A 7,645-nucleotide genomic window follows, 5' to 3' on the forward strand; every position below is an offset into this window, starting at 1 on the left:
CGTTCTCTCTCTCCCTCATTATTTCTCTCCCTCTCTCTCTCCTTCTTTCTCTCCCCCCCCCTCTCTCTCTCTCTCCCTCTCTCTCTCTCTCTCTCTCTCCCTCTCTCCTTGTAACCATAAAACAAACCCTTCTAAACTCAGATACACAAACTTGAAACGGCACAGCTGTCGAAAGCAACTCTCAAATAATTACACTGCAGTCCCTGTAAATAAACTCTCGCTTAAAATAAGCTCTGAGGCTATTCCCGATTTTTCTGCTCCATATCATTCGTAATTCAAAACGTTTAAGATAAACTCCGTCCCTGAGCTTGTCCAGATACGATAAACTGATCAATCTGGATCTCTACGACAAAGGCTAAGATAGACAGAGAGTCTCTCAACCCCCTCCACCCCCTCCCCCCAATCTCCATCATTTAGTGTCCTCATTGCGCAATCACGAAACAACACCGGCTGTCATATTAGTCGAGTGTGTAGTGGGTGAAAGATCACTGAACCTTACAGGTATGTCACCATAATATGACGCAAACACTCACACGCGCACGTGAGCACGTTGTTTTTCTTTTTTATAGCTACTAGGAACACTAGAGGAAATTGGGTATTGAGGCCATAGCTAAGCAATCATTGTAGAAGTATGGCAAAGGCATTTGTCCATTATCATTGCCATCGACTCCCATGGTCAGGGCTGAAATCTTCGCCTAAAGTGTAATTACACTTTCAAACTTTTGAAATTCTCCAAGGGTTTATAAATTATCGTGACGCATTTTGGATAGCATCTCAGTAGATTTTAATGAATTCAAATTTTTACGTTATCGTCGCATAATGGGTCTTGAACTATTCGCTGAAAAATTTCCTCCATTTTAGTTGTCCCTCATTCTCACTCCTGAACCATTATGACACGTTGTACCATCCCACTACAAAACAACTATCACATTATCATCATATACACCATCTCCAAACCACATTCACTGTCATCATTATAATCAGTACCACTCTAAGTGCAAGCACACTATCACATCATCTTCCCGGTGGGATCTTTACTTGCATAGATCAGAATTGCTTTCTGTCTTGTCTTGCTTGATCCTTTTCCTGGCCGGCCAGATTCCCTTGCGGAGGGAAGCAATTAAATGTATAGTCTGGTTTTTGGATATGTTTTCGTCCTCGTAAATCATCTCTCTTTGTGTACGTTAATTTGTTTTGTTCTAAATTTTGTATTACGCTCACAAGGTTTCTGTGCTTGTGTCTTGGTGAATCTTTTAAGTGACTTTAAACTAACTACATTGATAGTTTGATCTTGGTGTCCGTTTCTCACAAACGGACTCCAAGATCAAACTATCAATGTAGTTAGTTTGAAGTCACCTATTTAAACCAGTCTCACCTTTTCTCCGTTACTTTTGATCTATATTTTTTTACAGCCCCATTTTTACCTTTTAAGTGGTGCTGAAATGACCTACAAGTAAAAGTGAAGCAAGCGCCGTAAAAACCCTTCGAACTAATAGCTCAAAACTCTCTCTCTCTCTCTCTCTCTCTCTCTCTCTCTCTCTCTCTCTATCCATCTATCTTTCTTTACACAAACACTCATAGACAAACAAATCAATAAAGCACACTTATTTGTTTAGTCCCGATTAGCTTCCATGGTCATCCTCCACTACTTACCAATAACAGGTCATCACAAACACCTCGACTTCAATCTCTCTCTCTCTCTCTCTCTCTCTCTCTCTCTCTCTCTGTCCCTCTCTCTCTCTCTCTCTCTCTCTCTCTCTCTCTTTCTATCTCTCTCTCTCTCTGTCATACACACACATGACACATATGCACATTTACATAGAAATCAATAAAGTTCACTCAGATCTTTAGCCTCATTAATTTTTCACTATCATCGTTCTGTACTCATCACTAGATTTACTTTGAGCTCTCTTTCTCTCTCTCTCTCTCTCTCTCTCTCTCTCTCTCTCTCTCTCTCTCTCTCTCTCTCTCTCTCTCACACACACACACACACACACACACACACACACACATACAAATCAGTAAAGAGCACCCAGTTCTTTAGCCTCAATATGTTTTCATTTTTCATCTTCCTATACTTAACAGTGATACACACACACACACACACACACACACACACACACACACACATATGGTTCACTTAAATGTTAATTTCCTGGCAATTGCCAACATGAAACATTCGTTAACTTAATATTTACGATTAACAAATAAAACACAACACACATAACAATAACGTTCAATCAATACTTTAACCTAACCTTTCTGTAGCTATCACTATATTCAATTGGAGCAGTCTCTATTTCTCTCTCTCTCTCTCTCTCTCTCTCTCTCTCTCTCTCTCTCTCTCTCTCTCTCATATTTTTCTCTTTCTCTCCCCCTCTGTGTGTGTCTCTCTCTCTCTCTCACACACACACACACACAAAGACACTCTATCTGTCCTTCTGTCAGACAAACTTAAATCTATAAAGTGGATCATATCCTTTTCACATCAGCCACCAATCTCTCTTTTCATTTCCAAGTACACACCTTATCACCACCATCATCATCATCATTACCATCATCATCATCATCATCATCATCATCATCATCATCATCATCATCATCATCATCATCATCATCGTCATCATCACATCAATGCCACTACTACTACTACTACTACTACTACTACTACTACTACTACTACTACTACTACTACTACTACTACTACTACTACTACTACTACTACTACTACTACTACTATTACGACTACTACTACTACTACTACTATTACTACTACAACCACCACCATCGCCACACCATCATTTCATGAAGGACCACCACTACTACTACTACAACCACCTCCACCACATCATCATCATCACCATCATTACCACCACCACGACGACGACATCAAAACACTATCACCATTAAAACAACAATCACTACCACATCCTTACCACCACTACTACAACCTCCTCCAACACAACAATATCACCACCACCACTTCTGCAACCAGCACAACCACATACATCATCATTATCATTACTGCCACCAGTACAACATTCACCATCATATCATTATTACCACCAACCCTACCATTAATTTTTATATTTTATACGTCATAATGAAATTGGTTTTGGAACTTTACTTGATTTGAAACAAGGGGTATTGGGATGATTATAGATCTCAATAGATTGTATTTAGTTTGCAGAAATTCCTGTTTAAGCATTGAAATTCTTCGGAATTGTTTCTGAAATTTATGTGAGCGAAATTTTAAGTTGGCGTCTCTGGTCAACTTGAAACAATGGGAGGTGGGCATTAGTGAATCTGTGAATAAGGGAAATGTGGCGACTACCACTACTACTAAAACCATCACCACATCATCCCTACCACAACTACTACAACCACCACCACATCATCATACCTACGACTACCATTACTACAACCACCATGTTATAATTACACTTTCAGTTTTTGAAATTCCTCCGAGTGGTGTCAGAAATTGCTGCGAGACACATTTTGGATTGCATCACAATATATTTTAATGAAATTTAAATTTATAGGTTATTTTTGCATGGATGCTTCTTGATCTTAGCGCTGAAAAATTTCCTCCTTTTTAGTGACCAGTCATTCTCACCCCTGGGCTATGGCTAAAACAAAGGTGTCCACAACCCAACTTAGGCAATACATTCAATCAAGCCAAGGATAAAATGTATTGCCTAAAAATGTCGAAGATTTGCAGCGGAGATTGTTCAAGACTGATATTGACAGGACGGACAGTGAGACGGTACAGGAATTACTGAGAGAGATAGAGGAGGAAGGAGGTGTAACAAAGTTCAGTGTGAATGAGGATGGTGGTTTTGAGTATTTGTTTTGGCTACGCTTATTTGTACTACCACTGCAAATAACGCCAGAGCTTATTTGTACTCTTACTAAAAATAGAATTTGCGTAATTACTAAAAATATGACATTTTATACGGATAGAACTGCAATATACAATGAATTATCTGGAATGGAAGTCAAAAAGTGACCACTTCATCTCATCACAATCACATTATAACTATTATTACAAGTTGATTTTGACGGACTTTGGTAATTCTTCACTCTTTTCAAGTCACAGAATACTCAGTTTACAAGGTAAGCATACGAAATGCACATTTTAATTCATTTCTTATTTTTATAACTAAACATGCTTTGGGGTTGTGTGTTTGTTGATTGTGCATCAGCTGACGACACATTTGTCGCTACCGCGAATTACTTAACTTTATTACTTTATTTTGTGAAAAATAACAATAACAGGGCTTTAAAAAAATTAAAATACTAATTCCCCCCCCCCCCCCCAAATAATTTAAATCATCCTTCCATGTCAGGCGATTAAAACCAGGTGTTTCAATGTTCGATCCCCAGCGAGGCGACCAAAAGATACTAGATATTTTTAGAAGGCCCTGATCCCCAGTCAAAAGGTTGCTAATTTTATCACGATCAAGAGGTTTCGAGTACTCACGACATTCCAGGCTCAGGGTCCTTTAAAAAAATACTTTTCATTCAGTTATTGTTATTATCTTTATTATGGCCGACACATCGTCCATACTTTTTCAAAACTGTTTTTTTTTTTTGGGGGGGGGGGGGGGGGGGGGGGGGGCTGTTTTTTTATATCGGAAAATTGGGTTTTGTATGTTATGTTCATGGAGAGAGAGAGAGAGAGGAGAGAGAGAGAGAGAGAGAGAGAGGAGAGAGAGAGAGAGAGAGAGAGAGAGAGAGAGTAATATTTTATAATGATAAGATATCTGTAGTGGTAGTATTATTAGTAGTTTTGAAATGCCTATGATGATGACAATGTGAGATAATTATATTAGTGTGATTATTTTTATTATATTTTAAAAAATTACGTACGGCTATGTCGTAGTGGTATGACACTCGCTTTTGGACCGGAAGGTCCTGGGCTCGAGCCTCGCTCGGCGCATAGTTGAACTCTTGGAAAAGGCACTTTGCTCACTTTCTCTCACCGGACTCAGTTGTAAAATGTGTACTTGGCCGTTAACTGCGTTGTCTCTGTCCGAAGAAATTGTAATATCGCCTAACAGACGGTATGTCCCGTTCAACATGCGAAGTGTTGCTGTTATAAACTTTAGCATTGGCATGTATGTGCCTATTTCGCTGTAGTGAATTTAATTTAATTTTTTGTTTTCATCGACAGCTAACATGAAAGAACACTGTTGGCGTTACTGGTGTCCTGACAATCCATAAAGATGCTGGCTCAAGGGCTATTCTGGCAAGGTGTGTTGAGGCAAACCTGTGGCAAACCTTTGCCTGTGGCAAAACTCATCAATCAGCAAACCATCATCTGGGCCAGCAGACCAGAGTGTCTGCATGCACTTTTTGACAATGGTTAGTAATGTTTTCAAATCTCCATAGCGCCTTTACATTTTTTATTGGTGATCAATAAAATAAATGCTCATTTTTCTAAATGAAAATGGCAAAGCATCATTTGAATTGAATTACTACTGAATGTATTAACTTAACGACAGACTATAGTTTGTTGCCAAGAGTTTTGTTCTAGGGATGTAAAACCAATGAAATTTCAAGTGTGTTGGTGTGAATAATGATCATTTTTTAAAAATTGCTATGTCTTTGACAAATGCATTTTATGACAATAATGCCATTTCCAAAAATTGCTAATGAAATGTGTCTCTTTTTTATTTCAATTTTTCCATCCAGAGCAGGATCAACCCTCTTTGTGGAACTACAAAAAAGTGGTGGCAAACAAGTAGTGTTGACTTTTTCTGTAAGATTTTCAAGGGTTTGGGAAAGCAAATTGCTTTTTATTCAGAATTAGTGCACTATTTAAAGTTTTATTGTCTAAAATAGAATTGATTTTGCAGTTCAACTTGACTAGATATCTAATTTTATACGACTTGTCTCTCAAGTAGAATAAAAAAATGAAAAATGAGGATAGCGTGCCATATCATATTTTGAAAAATCATTTAATATATCTAGAAATCATCTGTATAACCTATTGTATACAGTAAATAATTAGGTTTTGTGATTATAATGATGAATTCATAAGGTATGACATCATATTTGACCACAAAATTATTTTATCTCTGGGCGTAAAAAAAATCAATTTTACAGCATTTTTTTTTTATCTAAGGGGTATGGGTTAGTGAACTGATTATAATTTTTTTTAGACTTAGATCAATCTACAAAATTTTCGTTTTCTTGTCCTATTACGGTCATATTTTGAAAGTTTGATGGATCATTTCTTTTAGTTGTCTGCAAAATCAGCCTTTTAACTTTATGTCAAATTATAGAAAAAGCTTGCGCTTTCTCAAATGTCTGTTTTATGGCATTTGTCTGATTTTCTAGCAATCCTACCTCAATCATTTTCCTTTAAATTATCTTCAAATTTATTCAGAATCTTTTCTATGATGTGTTTTACATCATGATGTGCGGGTGGTTGGATGGGAGCATCACCCTTGAATCATATACCTATGATGTTCGCATGGGTGTACGATCCGATAGTGATGTCGTTTCTTCTTCTCTTTACTAGCCTATCCTGCTTCTTTGGTTTGTGATTGTATTTTTGACAGGGGATATTTTTTTCCTGTAAATCCTCTGCCTGTTTGTTCTTGGTTATTTATAATTTAGCTTATGATATCTTTAGGTTATGATTTTGATTGACATTTGTACTATTTTTGTTAGATTGCTTGTTTTTTTGTTTCAGCGGTCTCTCATATAACCTCAATTGTGTTGGAAGAGACCTAAAGCAACAAACAAACAAAAAAAAACATCATGATGTAAGTGTTTGGGGGTAAATTAAAATTTAGCAATTTTATAAATTTTAAAATTCATTTGTTCCGCGCTAAATTTTCAGTTGAAATCAAATAAAAATTCTAAAAAAATTATTCCAAGAGTTTTCATGATATAGCTATTTATGAAAGAAACATTGTGTTTAAATTTGAAAGAAATTTTTATGCTAGTTTTTGGTGCATCTATGTTAGAAATTTTAGGGTTTTACGTCTAATTTTAGCTTATGTTGCCCCTTAAAAAAGTTTTTTTTTTAATTGTTATTTTTGGTGTTTAGCATCAAATTATACATTACATTATTAGTTCATGAGATATAATTAAAGAATTTTAGAACTATAAAGCATATTTGACCACTAAAGTAATTTTTTGGTGAATAACAGCAGATATTAAATTATTTCGCAATTTTTTTTCTTAGAGGTATGGGTTAGCGAATCGTTTATAATTTTTTTCAGAATTTGATCAATTTATAAAATATTACTGTTTTCTTGTTCCATATTGGTTATACTTGATGAATGTTGGCCTTTGTCTGCATAATTAGCTTTATTATCAAATTAAAGACAAATTTTTCATTTTCTCAAAATTTCATTGTGCGTCATTCTCTGATTTTCTAACATTCACATCTGGATTGTTTCCCATCAGATTGTCTTCAAATTTGGTCAGAATTTTTCTTATGATGTGTTTTGCATCATGATGGTTGGGTTTTGGGCTAAACAAAAATTTAGCAGTTTTATGAATTTTTAAATCAATTTTTTTTCCTGTCATGTCACACCAAATTTTCACTAAGAAATCGAAAAAAAAATTCTGAAAAATTTATTTTCAAGACTATTGCTAAACCTATCCATCTTGTTGTAAGAAACAT

At 36.0% G+C, this 7,645-nt stretch overlaps 1 long non-coding RNA gene across 2 annotated transcripts; it reads left to right on the forward strand.

Moving 5' to 3' along the window:
- The first annotated feature begins 1,274 nt into the window (after positions 1-1,274).
- On the forward strand, positions 1,275-7,371 carry LOC144959715 (uncharacterized). Of its 2 annotated transcripts, XR_013642668.1 has the most exons (3): positions 1,275-4,116; positions 5,177-5,367; positions 5,698-7,371. It is a non-coding gene; the product is annotated as an uncharacterized LOC144959715 (long non-coding RNA). The 2 variants fall into 2 exon arrangements; XR_013642669.1 differs by lacking the exon at positions 1,275-4,116 and having other exon boundaries at positions 4,722-5,367.
- The last annotated feature ends 274 nt before the right edge of the window (positions 7,372-7,645 follow it).

The sequence above is a fragment of the Berghia stephanieae genome, chromosome 14 (assembly GCF_034508935.2).
Source record: "Berghia stephanieae isolate SIO BIC M18660-M18661 chromosome 14, UCSD_Bste_1.3, whole genome shotgun sequence".
In the NCBI taxonomy this organism is placed as follows: Eukaryota; Metazoa; Mollusca; class Gastropoda; order Nudibranchia; family Aeolidiidae; genus Berghia; species Berghia stephanieae.